Here is a 21,206-nt window from a genome sequence, read left to right on the forward strand (position 1 = left end):
ATGGGAATTCACTGTTGAAGCACTCAAAAAGCTGTAAATGCTGAATTTCTCTGCATTTTGGAACAAAACCATTATATGCTTACCACAGTGCCCTCAAGTAAAATATTTGTGCATGTTGTACTATGGCAAATGCTGCAATAAATGGAAGTTTGAGCTCAGCAAGGTGAGAAAAGACATTAGGCGTCATTTGAAAAACCATTATTGTGAAAAATCCCTGCTTTTTTTTACATCCAGGCACACCCCAAAGATTTCAGTATGGTTTATTCTTTCCATGTACACATTTCACCAAGCAATTATTCACTTATTTATTTCACAATTAAAGGTCAATCTATTACTCCAACTCATCATTTCCAGGGGAAAAAATATCTCATTTCTCTATTTTCCAACAGCTTCCAGAAAGGTGTGTTCAAATTTTCTCCACAAGCCCTACATTGGAGCTTTCAAACAGTGACAGCATCGTTTCCAAACAAAGCCATTATCCAAATTGCAGTCACTGGACAAATGGTGATCCACAATATCCTGACTGCATTCCCAGAAATCTAAACTGCTTCCCAAGGATTTATTGTACATTTTTCAAGTTTTTAAATCATATTGTAAGAAGTACAAAAAAAAAATTAAATAGAGGACAAACCATAACACGCTTTCCCAGTACTACTTTGTGTGGGGAATAATTTCATAGGATTGTTATGGGATGACTAATTTAAAGGAATATTATTCCCTGAATTTTGGGTAATAGAGCTGATTACCCACGCCAGCCTAGAGGGTCTGTCAGATCTGCTCTTACAAAGCCATATATCCACAAAAAAACCCCAAAAAACCCCAAAAAACCAACCAACCAAACAAACAAACAAAAAACCCCAGTTCCCATACAGAGGAGTTTAATACTATTCATTTGAAGGGTCAGAGTTGGAAAAGAATGCTACTGTTTATCTACAAATAAAAATGTTCATCTCACCCAAATACACAAATACACCTTTTTAGAGAAAAGAGAGAAGTCTCAATCCATTTTTTTTGTACTTACATTGAAATACTTCATCCCTCTGGCTCAAGATGACTTTTCCTTACGGAATATCCAAGGGATTAAAAATAAAACCAACCAAATAATAATAATAATTTAGGAAAGCAACACATCCAGCCAGCCACCTGCAGGATCAAACACACTGGAAAAGGCAGGGAAAAATGTTAACAGGTTACCTGCTGTCAATCAAACTGGCCTCAAAATGACTGACCACAGCTTGGAGGGTTAAGCAGGGCTGTGTTGCTAAGGATAGAAAGAAAAGCTACCTAAGCTGCTGGAGAAGGCTCTCAAATCCACTGGGGCTTTAGCCACAATTTGTCCAATCCCTCTTTTCCTTGTGGCCATGTAACTCCAGCATAAATCTGACTCTGTTGTGAAATCACACCAGTACAACTGGAAATGCAATTCATCTCTTAAATAAAGGCCTGCAGGGACCTGGAAGACTTTCCTGATCCAACCCACTCATTAAAATGCTTTGGAATCTTATTTCTCTTTTGGACTCTAGGGAAATCAGTGGGACTGGAGTAAGGATGATGGCTCTGAAGGGTTTGTATGGATCTGTCACTTCTCACCTGGATGATAATCCCTTACTCAGGACAGGGATGGATGAGATCCATAAAAACTTTTTCAGGAAAATATTAACAGGAAAATCTAGAGGTTCCCTAACCCCAAAATTTCAAGTTTATGGCAGATGGCAAAGTCACAGTCTCAGAATGATGCTCAGCAGTTGGATCACTGAGATTTGAGCATGAAATACAGACAGACAAGAACATGAATGACAAATAATTGGAAATTACTTGTTTTGTCATAATTCACCTGTAAGAACCTTCCTGTTTTGTCTCTCAGTTCCTACTTGCAAAAAAAGGACACATATGGAAACAACAACAAAAAATCAGATGGATTTAGGTGCAAAATCAGTGAGAAATCTCACTCCTGCATGGACTGGGATTCTTGAAGATTGGACCTGATGATCTTGGAGGTCTTTTCCACCCTTAGTGACTGTGATTCTGTGATTCCACTGCTTACACAGCCCATGCACCTCTCTCACTCCCAGCACTGAGCACATTCTTTTGTAGAAACAAATCACATGCAGGGAGATCCGGGTCATAACGGGCTTCTATTGCAAGGGCAGGGATTTGGGGATCCTGCAGGAATAAATCCAGCAAGGTTTACATCTCAGATCCTTAACAGGAATCTTCTAAATGTAATGTAAGTGTAGGAGCTGTTACAGTCCTCTTTGTACTGCATTTTCCAGCTGTGGACACATCTTTGAGGGTCCAGAGACCATTCCTGTGGGATCCTTCACCCGGAGGACCAAGGTCATCTTTTTGTAGTCTTGCATTGGGTATAAGAGGTCACAGTTCTACAGGAAAATTTGTAGGAGTCCACCCATGGGAAGGACTGAACCCCTCATGGAGGCCTTTCTGCACACTCAGGGCTGTGCCATGGAGCTGGTCCCTGTTTTTCAATTTCCCATCACAGTTTGAAATGAAATCTTGAGAAGACTAAAGTATAACAGTCAGGGAAGTCCTGGACTTCTCAAAACTTCAAACCTCTGTTGTTGGAATTCACACAGAGCTGTGTGACCTCTTAGCCAAAACCTAATGGAATGGGTTGGGTTGGAAGGGGCGTTAAAGATCCTCTCATTTCACCCCCTGCCATGGACAGAGACATCTTCCACTATCCCAGGTTGCTCCAACCTGGCTTTGGACACTTCCAGGGATCCAGGGGCAGCCACAGCTTCTCTGGGTACCCTGTGCCACGGCCTCACCACCCTCACAGTCAAAAATTCCTTTCTAATATTCCATCTAACCCTGCCCTCTGACAGTGGGAAGCCATTCCCTGTGTCCTGTCCCTCCTGTTCCTTGTCCAAAGTCCCTCTCCAGCTCTCCTGGAGGGCCCCTTCACTTGGAGCATTAACATCTGCTCACATCAGCCTTCACCTTCTGTCCCTTGCACTGCTCTTATCTTGGAAAGTTTTTTCCTTCCTTGTCTCTGCTGGGGTTGTAGAAGAAGTAGAAGAATCCAGGAGTCACCCAGAAGGTGCTTGAGCCAAGGCAGGAGAGCTGTCAGGGAATGTGACTCCATGAATCGAGCACCACTGTTCAAGACCTTTATGAGGAAATTCCAGACACGACTTAAATACTTTAAATTATCAAGAATCCACTCCATCCAGCAGTGACAGCTCATTAATCTCACTTAATACTAAAATCTGTGTCTTTCCTCTCACCTGAACAGTCCCAGTGTTAATTTTTTATGACTTCTTTTGATTTATCAGGGTGCAGAATTTTGCTGGAAATTTCTCTATCCATACAAGCTATTGCAGCTTCTACTTCTGCAAAGTCATTTCTTTCAGACAGAAGAAAAATTTACAGATCACCAAAACACTGGGAATGCAGCTGTTGAAAACTCCAGGTTTGTCTTCCAGAGAAATCATAAACAAAATGATTTCATGTGGAATTTTTCCCAGAGCAGTTGAGAGTTTCTAGCTAGGAAGATGAATCAGTTTGAAGATTTAACCATGTTTTTTTCTAAAAAAAGCTCATTTCAATTTGCTCCATGCTCCTTTTGATGAAGAAAAATATTTTTTATATATCAAAGTGATCTTAATTAACAAGGAGTATTTATGGTCTGACCAAGACAAAGTAATGTAAGGAAAATGACAAACTTTGAGAAATTTGATTCATAAAAAGATAAAAGCATTGAATTGGTGTCATGGTTTGAGCTTGGCACAGAGCTAGTGCTTCTCCCATGAAAATGCTTCACTCTGGTGTCTGCTGTGAGATGTGACCAGGAATAAGCAAAACAGGCTCTAACTTAAACATAAAGAACACTTTATTACTTAAACTACAGGAAAATAGGGAAAGACTATAAGGAAAAGGAAAAAAAAAAAGAAATTGAAAACCTTACAAAAAACTTTCCTCCTCCCCACTCCCTGACTTTCCCAATCTGATACATTCTCTCAAATCAACTGCCTAGCCTTGGCCCCACACTTTAGTATACTCAAACTGCAGTTCATGAAGAGGAAAGGAGTCTTTCTTGTTCTATAGGCTTCTCCTGGAAACACACTGAAACTTCGTGTGCTTCTTTGTCACTTCGGCACCGCCCGGAAAAAGTCTTTTTGCCGCTTGTGACATCTTCTTTCTATGCCCAGTGCTCTCACCACTGAGACATGGCCAGAGCTGCTTTTAGGGTTGTCTTTCAAGGATGCTTTGTCTCACTCTAAAAAGGCACAGTCTCTGCTTTGGGACATTTGTCTTCCCTATATTTTTCCAACCCTCTGGGGCCGGGGGTCCTCACGATGAACCCTCCTGGTTCTGAGGCACTGCTTCCCCCTAAGTGCAGTCTGTGTCACAGGAACAACTGAGTCTATGGCCACAAGAAAAGTCCAGCTAAAAGGCCACTCCAAATCATCTCTCCCCATCTAATCATCTCCACGTTCTTCGGGCCAGGTCCTTGTCTCATCTCATCTCTTATCTCCCTTCTTATTCAGCTTCGAGGAGGATTAGCATTTTTGCAAGGCCCCAATCATGAAAGAAAGGGTTAAAAGTTTTCAGTCTCTATCTGTCCCGGAGTGGCACTCTCACACACGCTGCCCACACGCTGCCGCTCCGGCCGGGCACTCTTCTTCCCCCCTTCTCCTCCCGGGCTGGCTGCTATCACATCACATTCAGACGCCGGCTCCTCTCTCTCTCTCCCTCCTGGGGGGGGGGGGGGGCTGGCTGCCCGATGTCTCGATGTCTCTTGGGGCTCCGCCACCCTTCTATCTTTGAGAACTTTCTCACCCCCATCTCTGTCCAGGCCCCGGGCCTACCGCATGGCTGCCCCTCCCCCACCCAGCAGCAAGGCTGGACGGGGGAAGAGATCTGACTTCTTCACAGCGACGTCTCAAGAGAGCGTGCCAAGGGCAGTGCCCTGCTTTTTAACTCTTGTGTATTCTCGGAGGTGTGTCCAAACCCCACTGGCTACACCGGGTGCCAGTCTCAAACCCAAAACTTTCATTGGTTTGACCACAGCTTCTCAGAATTCTCACTCTTTCCTGGTCAAACCACTACAATTGGAAAGCAGTTTACCCATTTCCCTATGAATATTTAACAATTATCTGAAAAAAAAGGAGACCAAAATGGATTGAATGTATGTTTTCTTCTCAAATAATTTGTTACCTAAATTACTTGGAAATGGTTATCAAAAGGGCTTTAAGTTTTCCATTATTTTGGAAGGAGATTTCTGATAGCTAGCATGTCATTCTATTCCATGGATGGATGAGCCTAAAGCATTCCTCACTTTTCCTCACCCAGGTCCTTGTCAGAGCTGGACTTAAACCCGTGGAAAATCACCTCCAGGTAGGAACAGTGCTGGAGATTTCAGGGATTGACACCATTCCTTGAAGCTCACTGCTGGATCAGAAAGGAAGCTGGAGATGCAAACTCTACCTTCTGCGCCAAAAACATCTTCCCAATTTGACAGCACCTACAGCTTAGAACATTTTCAACTATTTCCTAGGAGGGTTTGGAATATATAATTAATTTATTTTCCTTCTCTTCTGGGATTTTGTTAGGAATTCGCAGGGTAGATGGATGGGTAAAGGTTCCATCTCTGGAAACATTCGTGGGCAGGTTGGATGGAGCTCTGAGCAGCCTGATCTGGTGGAAGGTTCCCTGCCCATGGCAGAGGGGTAGGATTAAGTGATCTTTAAGGTCCCATCCATGATTCTAGGAGTGCATGATGTGGGTAGAAATGATAAGAGCACTGGAATTGTTGAACCTGGAGGACTTGGAAACATCCCCATTCTTGTCTATAACTGCCTTGGGCATGGTGTAGGTTTGGGATAGAGACCCTTCTCAGAAGAGGAAAGCATTAAGACATGGCAGACACAAGTGGCAGCAGGAAAAATGTCATTTTGATAGCAGAAAGAAATAATTTGTGATGATGATCAGAGGCTGGGGCATCAGAGGTAGAGCCAAGTCTGAGGATACTCAAAACTCCTCTGATCTACTGAGACTGGGAGTGTAGAACCTCCGAAATCTCTTCCAGCTTAATTTATCCTGTGATTTAGCAAAGGCAAGGCAGCTTCTACAAAGGTTGCCTGCACTGGGTCAGGCTCCTGGGGCAATTGGGATCCACCTAAATGCCAATTTAATGTGATCCATCCTTTACTGCCACCTGAACTGTTCTGTCATCAGAGATGTTTTCTGGGATCTGATGGAATATTCCACCTCAAATTTCTTTAACTCTTATTAACTCTTCCCTTTTGTGATCACTGGATTTCCTTCTAAAAATTCAAATATTCATTTACACATGTGACTTTTTTGTTGTTCTGGGTTTTGGTGGGGGGCGGGGGGGAATTGGTGTAATTTTTTAACAGGGTAGATAGGGTTTTTTATTAGTTTGGGGTTTTTTTAAAAGAATGTACTTATTTTTCTTTACTTGGGTCCATATAATTTTGAAACAAGTCAAATCTCAAAGCACAGCAACCCAAGTTGCATTTCCAAGTGCAGCCTCCAAAGCAAAGGATTACAATGCACTTAACCCAGGTAATAAAGAAGCCCAGCCTTCTGGAGGATAAGAATTAGTCTCAGGGATCAGATTCATCTACAGAAAATCTCCCTGCTGTTCTAGATGTATTACCTAGTTCATTTTACAGCCATCAGGAACAGGTGCAAAGAAAGAAAATCTACTGAAATTGCTGAAAAATCAGGGTATTTTTTCCCAATGTTCCTTATTTTTAAAGCATTTATTCTGTTAGAAGGTCTCTACAGCTGATAGATGATTTTCCATGGGTTTAAATCATGAAACTGAGTGCCTTCTACATGCAATAAAATACATGAGTTGAGAAACTTTGGAGGTTGAGTTTTGGAAATAGCTGGTGTTTCTCTTCCAACCCCAACCATTCTGTGGTTATTCCTTTGGCAAGAGGAGCCTTCACTATGCAAATAAAAGTTGAATTCATGAAGCTAAAGACCAAACTCCTGGTATCAGTTGAGGGTGTAGGGACTGAGCCTTAAAGGTCTGGTTCCAGGATCAGGATCTCAAATAGAACAGACCTTTCCAGGACTGGCTCTAAACCAAGACTTGGTTCAAACTCCTCAGTGGTGAGTTTTGCTTCCTGCTTAGGCTGTCTGTGGGAATAATGGAGTAACCATCCCTCAAAATGTTCAGGAGACACAAAGATGTGTGTGGTGGAAATAATGGAGTAACCATCTCTCAAAATGTTCAGGAGACACAAAGATGCCCATGGGTTAGTGACAGTGCTGGGTTAAAGCTTGGACTTGGTGGTCTTTATAGAGCTTTTCCAGCCTCAAAAACTCTGCAATTTTTGGTGAGCAAGGACAGGGACACCATGATTTCTGTTTGTTACCCCTTCCCTACACATCCTGTAGTCCCCATCTATTCAATCACAAGAGGATACTGGTGGAAGGATACTGATAAGCACAGCCCACTGTGAGATTAAAACACTCTCCAACCAAGCAAGACCTAACTCAAAGAGAACTGTTTTCTTTTCCTAAAGAAATGTAGGATTTGTCTTTCCTAAAATGAAAATAAGGGTTTTATAAACTAGAAGCAGACAGGCCAGTTCTGCCACTTGCTGTTCAACACCCAGCTGGGTCTATTGACACAACAACCCTCAATCTTAGAATGGTTGAATTGGAAAAGACCTCCAAGACCAAAAAGTCCAAGCTGTGACTGATCCCCACCTTGTCACCAGCCCAGAGCACTGAATGCCACATCCAGTCATTCCTTGGACACCTCCAGGAACTGGGACCCCAACACCTCCCTGGGCAGCCCATTCGGCTGGGACACAGCCCCAGTGACAGGATCCAACCGCAGCAATGGCCACATCTGGGTGTTTCAGAGTCTGCATTGTTTAGCTCCAGCAATACGGCAGAAATACCTCTAGGATCAGGGACAAAGCTTTTGTTTCAGAGGGTGTTTCTAGCGCTGATCCAGGCATTTCCCAGTAATATTGTGATAAGTAATCAGCACTGTCCTTTAATCACATTTCTGGCAATATTGGGGAAAATAACTTTGCATTTCCTTCTGAGGTGAAATTTTGAAGTCCAACTTGCTCTGAATGTTTGTATCAGGAAATTGATAAACAGAGTTGCTATTTCTCTTCTCTCTAATAACAAGGGACAAGACCTGAGGGAATGGTTGGAGCTGTGTCAGGAGGAAGTTTAGGTTGGATATCAGGAAAAGGTTCTTCCCTAAAAGAGTGTTGGGCACTGGAACAGCCCCAAGGCTGCCAGAGCTCCAGGAGCATTAGACAATGCTCTCAGGCACAGGATGGCATTGTGGAGGAGTCCAGGGCAGGGCCAGGAATTGGATCAATGACTTTTGTGGGTCCCTTCGATCTCAGAAGATTCTCTGATTCCTGATTCCATTCATCACATCAGACAGAGGAGAGAGCATGGCAAAACTGGAGCATCTTGCCCAACTCAAGCCTGAAATTGTACAATTACATGAAAGGAACAGGATCCCAAAAACACACATGGATTACAAAGATCAGGAATGGGCTGAGCAGATGTTGGCAGATCTTCTTCCTCTCCATAGGCACTGTCTGGTAGGGATGTCCTTTAATTATAGACACACAATGTGGCTCCTGTATGTCCCACCTCTCATCCCAGGGCTGTTTCCAGCTCAGAGGAGGAAGCTCAGGCACACAAGGAGTTTATAGAGAAGGAGCTGAGCTCTCCTGAGCTGGGGAGCTCCTCTGTAACAGGGAATTCCTCTAACAGGGAATGCCTCTCTGTAACAGAGAATGATGGAAGAAGCTGAGAAAGTTCAGCATCCAGGGAAGCAAACCAGACGGCTGGGGTGAGAAGCTGAAGAACCAGGAATATGCACAAAACCCAGGACCTGAGGCAAGCCCTGCCTAGAAATTGCCACCCAGAAGCTGATTGCTGAGAGAGTCCCCATGAGCTTTGGAGAGGTTCCAGTCTGCAGCTGGGTCTGGCCTGCCAGCTCAAGGCTGTACATCAGGAGAAGGAACTCACCACGGGTTACAGAAACTGCAGGTGTTGGAAGGTTTTTTCTCCCAGTTTCCACAAAAAACACTCCAGTCCTTCCTCAGGACAACAGGCAACTTTTGAAATACACAGACATTTTATTGCCCAGACCTTGGAGTTCAGCATGGGGTTCTCCATATGTCCAACAACCATTTGCATCCCAGAGTTTCCATCTCCATGAGGCACAAGTCAATTTCCTCTACACCACCATAATTTCCCTATTTTCCATTTCCAATAAGACATTTACCTGAGATTATTAAGCCTTTGAATGGAACATTGGCTTTTTTTTCCCTCAGTACAGATCTCATTTTTCTGACCATTGTTAACATTTCCAGGCCTCTTTATATGATTTCTCTTTCCTTTCTTATATCTTCAGCTCCTTCCAAATGGTTATCAATTTTTATTTTTATTAATGTGCCTTTTACATTCTTAAAAAAAGTTGTTTTAAAATATATTAAATCAAATCAGCTCCCTCCACAATCCAACATATATATCCTTTCTATCTCACTTTTTCAATGTGTATTATTGAATCCAAGGACAGCATTTATTCATCCAACAATATCTCTTTCTAAAAATGCTTTTAAATAATTTTCCAAGCCAAATCCAGCACTGTGTAAAATCTGATAAACAGTAGAAAGAGTCAAATTTCTCTAGAATAATTTATCTGGCCTTTTTTCTGGAATTCTTCTGCCATGCAGCTGTACTCTTATTTGGGCCTCAACATTTGCTCCATTGTATTAGAAGACACAATTTCTCACCTGGAGTGACTCCTTTTGGTTTTGGGTAATAGGAAGAAAAAAATTATCAGGGATATTATCCCAGTTTTTTCTCCTTTATTCATCCCAGTTCACATTAGCTGCCTTTGGGAAGTGACAGAATTTGTTTCTCAGTTCATTCTCTAGCATCCAACTTGTCAAGATCAGCAAAGCTGATCTGTGTTTTTTCCATTTTTTTTCAAGGATTCCTCCATTTGTTCTTTATCAACTGTAATTTTAATATTTTATACTTCCTTCCTCACTTCAAATCCAGTCCAAATCACTCTCTTATAGTTTTCTTCTTCAGGAGACTTTTTTTAAGGTGTTCAATGACTCAGCCAGTTTTGAATTATTGTCCTCCTTATTAATTTATTATTAGTCCTGCTTTTTCTGCTACTTTTCCTCTACTCCCAAGATTTATATCCTTCCAGTTCTTTCTCAATTTTAGTTCATGTCAGCAAAACTCTGACCTCTCATGCAGAGTAACATTGCTAATACCGGCACCCTGGCCAAAGTTTAAATTTGGTGTTTTCTGTGATTTTTGCTTGCCTACACTTTCAGCACAATTAAACTGTTCTTAATTTCCCCCATCTATTGAATCCCAGTGCCAGACTCTCTGATCAGATGAGCCAGCAAGAGCTCAGGGGATCCCTTGGGGTTGAACACCTGCTCTGCTCGGGCACTGTGCAGGAGCAGAAGGGACAATGCTTCCCCTCCGCTGCCAGCTGTGGGACAATGGGGGGTATTTCTGACACAAACACTCCTTTCCAGATGTTTTGGAGAGAACAAAGTGTCCTGGTGGTGTTGTCATTTTCTGGGAGAACAAAATGTCCTGGTGGGGTTGTACAGTCAGGTGGTCCCATGTCACAGACATCTTTTATGAAAAATCCTTTCTTTAAGATCTTTCCTCCTGAGAAGCTGGGAGGCCTCAGGAACAAAATGTAAGCGTTGATTATCTGCTACTGTGGAATGCAACAGGTGCATCTGTGATTGGTCTCATGTGGTTGTTTCTAATTAATGATGAATCACAGTGAGCTGGCTGGGACTCTCTGTCCGAGTCACAAGCCTTTGTTATCATTCTTTCTTTTTCTATTCTTAGCCAGCCTTCTGATGAAATCCTTTCTTCTATTCTTTTAGTATAGTTTTAATATAATATATATCATAAAATAATAAATCAAATCTTCTGAAACATGGAGTCAACATTCTCGTCTCTTTCATCAACCTGAGACCCCTGTGAACACTGTCACAGTCCCACAGCTGCTCAAACCCTAAACAGGGTCAGGGGGATCCTATGCAGCCAAGGAACTGGGACAAGGATCAGCCCATGCATGGATAATGTGAGGCAAATAAATTCTGCTGTGCAGGGTACTCAAGGCTGGATGTGGATCTGACTGAGAATGTCACTCCAACTCTCCTTGAGAGCCACCAGAATGACAGGATGTCTGTCAGGCTGTGTTCAACCCATGGAATGGTTTGGGTTGGAAGGGACCTTAAAGCTCATCCAGTCCCACTCCCTGCCATGGCCAGGGACACCTTCCACTATCCCAGGCTGATCCAAGGCCCATCCAGCCTGGCCTTGGACACTGCCAGGGATCCAGGGGCAGCCACAGCTTCTCTGGGAAACCACAGCCAAGGCCTCCCCACCCTCACAGCCAAGAATTCCTTCTCAATATCCCATCCATCCCAGCCCCCTGGCAGTGGGAGCCATTCCCTGTGTCCTGTCCCTCCATCCCTTGTCCCCAGTCCCTCTCCAGCTCTCCTGGAGCCCCTTTAGGCTCTGGAAGGGGCTCTGATCTCTCCCTGGAGCCTTCCCTTCTCCAGGTGAGCACCACCAGCTCTCCCAGCCTGGCTCCACCCCCTGGAGCATCTCCATGGCCTCCTCTGGACTCATTCCAGCAGCTCCACATCCTTAATTCTTCACTGGAATTTTCAAATTAACTCTATCTTAGAACTGTTGCTTTTCTCCACTGTCTGGAGAAGAAGTTCAAGGTGATGAACACAGAGGGTTACTATAAGGTTGTTTCATCCCTTTCGTCTCATTCCCTGTGTCCTGGATCTAAATTATGAGAAATGAGTGCTTGAATGGCTCCTTGTTAACCCTTCAAAGAACATGTTTAAAATATTTTTTTTAATTGAATTGCAAAGGACTACTGAGAATGAACACCTGAAACACTGAGAAGGAAGGGGGAAAAAGCCCCTGAACAGCATTGCATTTCCTCCTGAGCTGACCCTTCAAATAAAGTTCCTTTGATATTCTTGAGAGATGAGAAAGTAAAAAAAACAAAAACAAAAACAAAAACAAAAAAACTACATTAAATTAAAGGAAAAGTTTTGCTTCACCTTAATTACTCTTTCAAAGCATTCAAAAGAATTTTTGAAAAAGAATAGAAATATCATATTGATACATGGTTTGGGGTCTTCAAAAGATTCCACATTTGAACTTGTGATTTAAAACCAAAACAGCTAAAAAAGGCACCTCCTGCTCCTCCTCCTCCATGTTTGCTGCAGTTGAGATCCAGTTCTCCTGCATAGCAATGGACACCACATTTTTGACACTTATTATGTGTAGCCATGATATTTTCCGAAAAAGCCCTTTGCCAGGTTTTTTCCCCTGAGAAGCTGGAGGCCTCAGGAGCAAAATGTAAACAATGATTATCTGCTGCTGTGGAATGCAAGAGGTGCATCTGTGATTGGTCTCATGTGATTGTTTCTAATTAATGGCCAATCACAATCCAGCTGTCTTGTACTGTCTGGTCAGTTGCAAGATTTTATTATCATTCCATTCCTTTCCATTCTTTTCTATTCCTTTCCTTGCTTGCCTTTTGATGAAATCCTTTCTCCTATTCTTTTAGTATAGATATAATATAATATAATATAATATAATATAATATAATATAATATAATATAATATAATATAATAAAATAATAAATCAGCCTTCTGAAACATGGAGTCAAGATTCTCATCTCTTCCCTCATCCTGGGACCCCTATGAACACCACCACAGTTCTGCTTTGCTGCCTTCACCCCAGGGTAGGATCTGAATGTCCTGGTGCTTCTTCCTCCTCCTCATTCCCTCTCTGCTGACATTGTGATCTCCCTGATGTCATTTGGTGACCACAGCCTTGACATTCATGGTGTCAGGAGCAGCCCTCCACTGCTGGGTCTCTCCTTTCCTTCCTGAGCTTCCCCAGAGGTGGCTCTGTCAACACTTCTCACAGAATCATGGAATAATCTGGTTTGGAAGGGACCTCTGGAGATTCTCCAGTCCAACCACACCACCAGGGCAGGGTCACCTGGAGCAGGTGACACAGGAACACATCCAGGTGGGTTTGAAGTGCCTCCAGAGAGGGAGACTCCATGAAAGTCCCTGGGCATCCTTTTATCAGAGCTAAAAGAACAGCTCCTTATCTCCCAGCACAGCTCCTTCCTCCCAACTGGAATAACCCTCACTCACACAACACCCAAGTTCACAACCTCCATGTCATGTTCAACACCTTCATCTCCTTCACACCAAACACTCCCATCTGGAATGTTGCCAAATCATATAGATTCCTGGCTGAAATTGGTCCCAAACTCCCTGCCATCTCTTCTTGTAAAACACCTGTTTCTGAGTGACCTTATCTCAGCCTACATAAACTTCTTGTCAGTTTTCACATTATTATAGAAGATCCATTCAAAATCTTGCCTATAAAATTCTTCACTTCTGCAGTCACAGAATCCCAGAATCAGTTAGCTTGGAAAAGACCTCTCCAAGATCATTAAGACCTGTCACCAAACACCATCTCATCAAGGAGACCACAGTACTGAGTGTCACATCCAGTGGTTCATTGAACATTATCAAGGTTGGGAGCTTCAACACCTCCCTGGGCAGCCCCTTCCAGTGCTTAATTTTCTGCTTTTCTCCATGTTTTCACCTTTGCCCTTACCATGCTCAGCTGATCTGAAGATCTTTCTTACTCCTGCCTGTCCTGAGGACTGCAAGATTTGGCTAATCCAGCTCAAACGTCTCAATACATGGAGCAGGATTTTTTTTTTTCACACTATGGGAATAGGCAGCAAGTGAAGATTTAGGGAATTTCCTTCTCCTGCCTGTCCTGAGAACTGCAAAGGTTGGCCAGTCCCACTCACACCTCTCAATCCATGGAGCAGGAATTGTTTTCATACCATGGGAATGGGCAGCAAGTGAAGGTTTAGGGATAGATACATTCCTTGCTGTCATTCACCTCCTTTCCCTGGCCCCAAACTCATCCCAAACCCACAGATCTTCTAAAACATCTTGGAATTAAAGCAAAGCTTATATAACACTGCAGTGATCACTCAGCTCCTCAACTCCACCATTTGCCAGCTGATATCTGATCCTGACCTGGATTCAGATGGGAACACTGTTCCATTGGTCCTGCCTCTCACTCAAAAGCAAATGTGATAAGGAATAGCAAGATTCTTTATTAAGAGGCTTTGCATGCCTTTGAGGAAGCCTGAAAGTGACAGTGTGTTGAAATTGGTGAGTGGATTGCCAGCAGTATGGGAACAGATCTGGAAAAGTACAGCAAAAAAATACCTGGGATTATCTGTGCTGATTTCTTTTTTTTTCCATGGGTTGGCCAAGGGCCACGTTTTCCTGACTTCAGTGTTCACTTTGCCTGAGCTTTAAATGGCAAGGGCACCTGCCAAATGTGCTCGTGGGCTTGCTGAGGTGTTCATGGAGGGCAAGTCAGAACTCCCTCCCTGCCAGGCCTCGTGGCCACATCTCAGTGACACAAGATTGGCTTGTGCAGTCAAGAATCCAGGATGACACCTGGTGAATAAGTCTGGTCCTCTAATGCAGAAAGAATGCGAAATGCAAGAGAAACCTGGGAGCAGTTGGTATGGGACAACTTTAAACAAACTTTGGTGCAGCTGGGAATGTTCCCAGAAGTAGGACAAAAAGTTCTACCAGGCTGTTGTAACTTACTGAAGCAGCTGTGGTGGCCTCATTATTCTTAGGTGCAGTTTTAGCACCAAAAGTTGCTGCAAATGTGTTTCTTCCTAGTACCTCTTGATCAAATATTCTACATTTAGGTCACAGAATCGTTTAGGTTGGAAAAAGCCCTCAAATATCATCCAGTCCAACTTTTCCTCCAGCACTGCCAAGGCCACCACTGACCCAGGTCCCCAAGTGCCACATGCACACAGCTTTTAAGTCTCTTCAGAGATAGAGACTCCAGCACTGCCCTGGGCAGCTGTGCCAGGGCTGGACAACCCTGTGGGGTGAAGAAATTGTTCCTATTCTCTGATCTAAACCTCTCCTGGCACACTTTGAGACCTATCCCTCTCATCCAGGAACAGAACCTGACCCCCACTTGGCTACAATCTGTTTTCAGGGGGTTGTGCAGAGCCAGAAGGTGCCCCCTGAGCCTCCTTTTCTCCAGATTTAGCCTTTCCCAGCTCCCTCAGCCACTCCTGGGGCTGCAGCCCCTTCCCCAGTTTACAGCTTTGCAGGTTATTTTTGTTACCTGCCAAAGCCCCGCTGCTCTCTGGGCTGTAGGGAGGGTCTCCTCTGCTGTCACTCCCAGAATCACCCAGTGTCACGGACATATTTTATGAAAAATCCTTTTGCTAAGATCTTTTCTCCTGAGAGGCTGAGAGACCTCAGGAACAAAATGTAAACAACAATTATCTGCTGCTGTGGAATGCAACAAGTGCATCTTTGATTAGTCCCATGTAGTTGTTTTTAATTAATAACCAATCACAGTCCAGCTGTCTCAGACTCTCTAGTCAGTCACAAGATTTTATTATCATTCCAGTCTATTCCTTTCTAGCTTTCTAATGAAATCCTTTCTTCTATTCTTTAATATAGTTTTAGTATATAATTTCCTTTTAATATATACTTTTAGTATATAATTTTCTTTTAATATAATATATATCATAAAATAATAAATCAGCCTTCTGAAACATGAAGTCAACATTCTCATCTCTTCCCATGTCAGAGTGACCTGCAAATTCAACAACCCAGTTCAACCCAGCACAGAAACTGGAAGTTAACTGGAATCTGTACAAACAACTCCATCAGGCAGCAGAGTCCTTTTCTAATTCTGACAGCTTTACTAGCTGCACCTGGGTAAAAAAATTAAAAAAAAAATCAAAAAAAACCCATGTTTGTTTAAAGAGAAGAACTGGCACAACGTGGCTCTGGGATGAGCACCGTGTCTGTTGAGCAAGCAGGCACAATTTGCACAGATTTATTGGTCGGTTGGGTTCCAGCAGTGCTCCAAGGCTGGATGGGGAGTGCACACACTGGGACATGGACACATCCAGCAGCACAGGCCCAGGCCTGCTGGCAGGAGCAGACTTGCTGTGATCAGGCCTGAGCACACACGGAGTCACCTCTGCTCCCCAGGTGCCACAGCGTGAGCCAGCCTCCCTCTGCTGGCTAACATCCAGGTCTGGCTTGGAAGGATCCATGGATAAAAGGAGAATGGAGAACTTGGAGAAGAGAAAGCTCCAGGGAGATCTTAGAGCCCCTTCCTGTGCCTAAAGGGGCACCAGGAGAGCTGGGGAAGGACTTAGGACAAGGGCCTGGAGAGACAGCTGAAGGAAAGTAGATTTAGATTAGATGTTAGGAAGAAACTTTTTGCTGTGCTGATCAAGAGCTGGCTCAGGTTTCTCAGAGAAGCTGTGGCTGCCCCTGGATGCCTGGAAGTGTCCAAGGACAGGTTGGACATGACCTTCAAGGTCAAGTCCAACTATCATCCCAGTGCTGCCACTGTAACACTGAAACCACTAAAGCACATCATGCTTGGAGGTCATGCTTGGAGGAATCCATGCATGGATCCATGGAGACAGGGAGAACTTGGAGAAGAGAAAGCTCCAGGGAGATCTTAGAGCCCTATCAAGTACCTAAGGGGGCACTAGGAGAGCTGGGGAAGGACTAGAGACAAGGGCCTGGAAGGACAGCTGAAGGAAAGTAGATTTAGTCTAGATGTTAGGAAGAAACTTTTGGCTGTGCTGATCAAGAACTGGCTCAGGTTTCTCAGAGAAGCTGTGGCTGCCCCTGGATCCTGGAAGTGTCCAAGGACAGGTTGGACATGATTTTTGAGGTCATCCAGTCCAACTATCATCCCAGTACTGCCACTGTAACACCTAAACCACCAAACCACATCAGTGCCAGGTTCAGATGCCTCTTAAACACCTCCAGTGATGGTGAGTCTGGACAGCGCCCTTCAACCTCTGACCAGCCAAACTGTGAAAATACTGTTTTCTCTGATATCCAGTCTGAATCTCCCCTGTCTCAGCTTTAGGCCATTTGTTCTGGTCCTCTCAGTGCAGTCATGGTAGGAGAACCTGACCCCACCTCACTGCAACCTCCTGTCAGGGAGTTGGAGGGAGTGACGAGGTGCCCTCTGAACCTCCTGTTCAGACTGTGGAATCAGAATGGTTTGGGTTGGAAGGGACCTTAAAGATCATCCAGTTCCACCCCTGCCATAGGCAGGGACACCTTTGACTATCCCAGGTTGCTGCAAGCCCTGTCCAACCTGGCCTTGGACACTTGCAGGGATCCAGGGGCAGCCACAGCTTCTCTGAGAAACCTGAGCCAGTTCTTGATCAGCACAGCCAAAAGTTTCTTCCCAACATCTACTCTAAATCTATTTTCCTTTAGCTGCCCCTCCAGGCTCTTGTCCCAAGTCCTTTCCTGGCTCTTCTGGAGCCCCTTTAGGTACTGGAAGGGGCTCTAGGACCTCCCTGGAGCTTTCTCTTCTCCAAGTTCTCCACTCTCCCTGTATCCATGCATGGATCCTTCCAAGCACATGGTGGATGCTGAGACCCAGCTGAAATCCAGCACATACCACAGAAAGCCTGGGGAGCCTGAAGGGCTGTGGGCCTCCCCATCTCAGAGCTGTGGAGACAGAAACTTAAGAGATAGTCATAAAATCCTGGAATGGGTTGGGTGGGAAGGGACCTTAAAGCTTATCCCATCCCACCCCCTGCCATGGGCAGGGACACCTTCCACTATCCCAGGCTGATCCAAGCCCTGTTAAACCAGGCCTTGGACACTTCCAGGATTAGGTATCCACATTTTCTCAGAGCATGACACAGAAGACACAGACAGGTTGAAGGGAAACCTGAGGTTCTGGTGGATCAAGTAATGTGCTCAGTACCACTTGCTTGGCCATTGGGACAGCAATAGGAACATGACCTTTGTCCCCCTCACCCTGATATTTTGATTTACATTTCTGCATAAAAGCAAAGAGTGACACAAATGCAATATCTGACACAATTCCACTGTCTCCAGGTGATCTGCTTGGAAACAGCCATGGGAGGATTTTCTCTCCCTTCCCCATAGCCCACTTTTCCCTCTGAGCACACGCAGGATCCTTCTCACACCATCCAGGGCAGCAACATCAGTGGAAACACTGAAAAAGCCAGGCAACAAACTCAATTTCTATGCTCTGCAGGAGGAGGAAGACTGAGGGCAGTGCTGGACAACCACAAGCCTGCAGGATGCCGCCAATTTTGGGAGGTTTTGGGGAAAACCAGCAGAGTGATTGAGGGGTTGGTGAGATGAAGGAGGGAGAAAACAAAATGTTGAAAGAACTAAATATACACTGCTTGGCCAGCTAATGCCCAAGGGAAAATTCAAGAGCTGGCAGGCAGGAGGGAGCCAAGAGCCAAGGAAGAAGTAGGATCTCCATTGTTGGGAGCTCACAGCCCTTGGAAGTGAACAATGAGGAACGACTGGGAGCCAGGAGATAAGTTAGGCTGAGGGGAAGCTGAGGAATGGAGGCACTGCGCAGAGAGATGAAATCAGGTCTTTTCTGGGGCATTTCTGGCAGCAGCCAGGCACCTGGGTCTTGATTTTCTCCTGTATTTTTTTTATTCTCTAAGTGGTCAAAAATGTTAAGGCTCTAATTCTTCCTCTTCCCAGGCGTGCAGGGGAACAGCTTAATGTAGAGCAAGAGGGTAAAAATAGATGTGATGGGATAAAACTGAGAAAAGGGCAAGTGAGGTCATTGAGATTGGAATAATCTTCAAATGAAGGAGCCGAAGCCCCTTCCCACAGGTTATTTAAAACTAGACTGAGTGGGGAAAAAAGAGATTGTTTTGTTTTCTGGCAGGGGGAAAAGAATCACACTGTGAAGGGAAGAGATTAAAAGATGCCTTGTTTATTTCTCAAAAATTATTTTAAATATATTTAAACCACCTAAGCCTTATAAATGCCATTTTATACTTAAATGTGCAGTTTGTCCCTCTTCTAAATTAATTGGCACAAATTACAGTTACAATAATGACTGATAGCAATAAAACTCACCTTTTGGCCAAAGGTTTGTGTTTCTTCAAAGCAAAATAAGAAGACAGCCAGCATTACAGGGAAATAGATTAAAAGAGAGGAGAAAAAGACCTATTGAAGTTCCAAAGGAGAGCCAAGGGAGATCCAATGAAGCAGGGAGGAAAAACCCAAAATCATAAAAGCAGCAAGAGATGGAAATGCTATCTTGTGCCCTCAGTTGCTGTAAGGAGCAATTTGGGGGTAGTAGAAGATGTGGAAGATGAAGAGAAAACAACACCAGCACAACCAATAGTTCATAGTGATTGCAGCCAGGCCAAGAACCTACTCAAGTTTCAGATTTTCAAAAGCAAATCTTGATCCAAACCGTAGAAGAGTCACAGAGGTGCAGAAATTTCCAGATGAGGGGCATGGCCACCAGAAAACATCCTCCCATAACAGGCAGGTGGAACCAGCTGGGTTTTCAGCAGAAACAACCATGAATTGCCAGGTTCTTCTCTTCAAAGCTCAGTGGGATGTTGACCTGTGGCCCCCTGGTGAATTTATATCAGTTCTCACATTCCCTTCTGTATTAATTCAGTTTATGGGGTCCTGCCGTGAGTTTCTCAACACAATGTGAAAAGATCAGAAAGCAAAGGATGAAATTCAATTCCATTTTTCTATACAAATAGTCACATTTGATGATCTAAATTACCCTTATGTGACCAACAGTATGAATCTCTCTTCAGCCCAAGAAATCAATTCATTTTTTAATAGTAATTCATTAAAGAACTGTCAAGGGTTAATGACCTGAGACTCACATTAGCCAGAAAAACACAAGGCCCCCCTTTTAGTTTGTGCTTAGAGAGACTGAGGGGCTGCCAAGAAAAGAAAAAGAGAAGAGGGGAAAAAAAGGCCTTGTGATTATTCAGTTCTTACAGAGAAAATCAGAGCAAAAATTCTGGTTTAGACTCCAGCTGGGGCTGTGGTGACAGTGACATCTCTCCCATCAGGGCCTGGGGAAAACCTGGCTCCCTGCCTGGGCAGCACTGCCTTAAAATGGTCAGGAGTCCCCTCTTTGTGCACAGGAGCATGGATCTTCTTATGGGATTGATCCACTCAATCTCCTGCTGTCCCTAAATAGCAGCAGAGGCTTTAAGTGGCTGCGGCAAGCTCCATCAGGAAAACCAGAATCCAGCTCTGGTCAGAAAGGAGACCTGTTTGCCTGGGAAATGCCTCAAAAAGGATGGACCCAGAGCCCTGCAAAGCCTCCCAGGAAAACACAAACACAGCCCTTGGAGGCTTTCCAGGAATAACATCTGCATTGCTCAACAGAGCAAAGCACTGCCACCAGCTATGGCTTGTTCCCATCAGAACCTTTCCCTGCAAGCAGAATTCCTGTTGATCACAGGCACCTATGTCTCCCACGTAACCAACAACACCTCAGTTTCCTAGTAAGAAACAAATTAAAAAGGATGACAGAGCTGCTGAAAAAGACAAGTAGTACTAACATCACTCCTCCAGCACCTCCCTTGTCACTCCTTTTCCCAGTGTTGGTTTAAAAGCTCGTAGAGGCACAGAGAGAAGCTCATTCTACTCACCACAACAAAGGTAATCCAGGTACATAGCTTTGCTCAGGTCAATAATCCATCCCAGGCCAGGCCTTCCTCGAGCACTGGAGATCAAAAGCCAAGCAGAGAATTCCTCTGGCTGCTGCTCCTCTGCAAGTGAAGGGTGGGATGCTTCTGCTCAGTCCCTGCCTGCACAGGGAGATGGGCCCCCACCTCCCTTCCTAAATCTTTACATCTCTCCCCTTTCTGCAGCTCTCCCCAGTGCCAAGTGCTTCCATGCTCGGCCACTGCTGCAGATAACAAAGCCAGCAGGCTCCTCTGCCAAGGGGAGCTGCTTGGAATGGGATTAGGATGAGCAGAAAGGAGCTTAGAGCTGGGCACCATCTGTGGTGATGATGATTAGCTAATGAGGTTTTAAAGTTGTGGGGTTTTTTTCCCCCTGTTCCCCATGCAGGTTTGGTGATGGAGAATTTTGCATCACTGTGAGCAGCAGCCTGACCCAGTGCCTCCCCCTCCTCCTCCTCCTCTGTCCATGTGTATTCCAGCCAGGAGCTGGAGCACAGGGAAAAGCTGGCTCCTGCTGGGTGGCAAAGGCTTTCTTGCCTTCTCTGATCA

The 21,206-nt window shown here is 44.4% G+C and overlaps 1 protein-coding gene across 1 annotated transcript in view; it reads right to left on the reverse strand.

Moving 5' to 3' along the window:
• The window catches only part of RP1L1 (RP1 like 1), a 48,403-nt gene extending 27,401 nt beyond the window's left edge, over positions 1 to 21,002 (reverse strand). The window contains exon 1 of the mRNA XM_074536491.1: positions 20,622 to 21,002. The gene's annotated coding sequence lies outside the window, so the exon portion shown is untranslated. The remainder of the gene's footprint in view (positions 1 to 20,621) is intronic.
• Positions 21,003 to 21,206: the final 204 nt, after the last annotated feature.

Source organism: Zonotrichia albicollis, chromosome 3, assembly GCF_047830755.1.
Source record: "Zonotrichia albicollis isolate bZonAlb1 chromosome 3, bZonAlb1.hap1, whole genome shotgun sequence".
Classification (NCBI taxonomy): domain Eukaryota; kingdom Metazoa; phylum Chordata; class Aves; order Passeriformes; family Passerellidae; genus Zonotrichia; species Zonotrichia albicollis.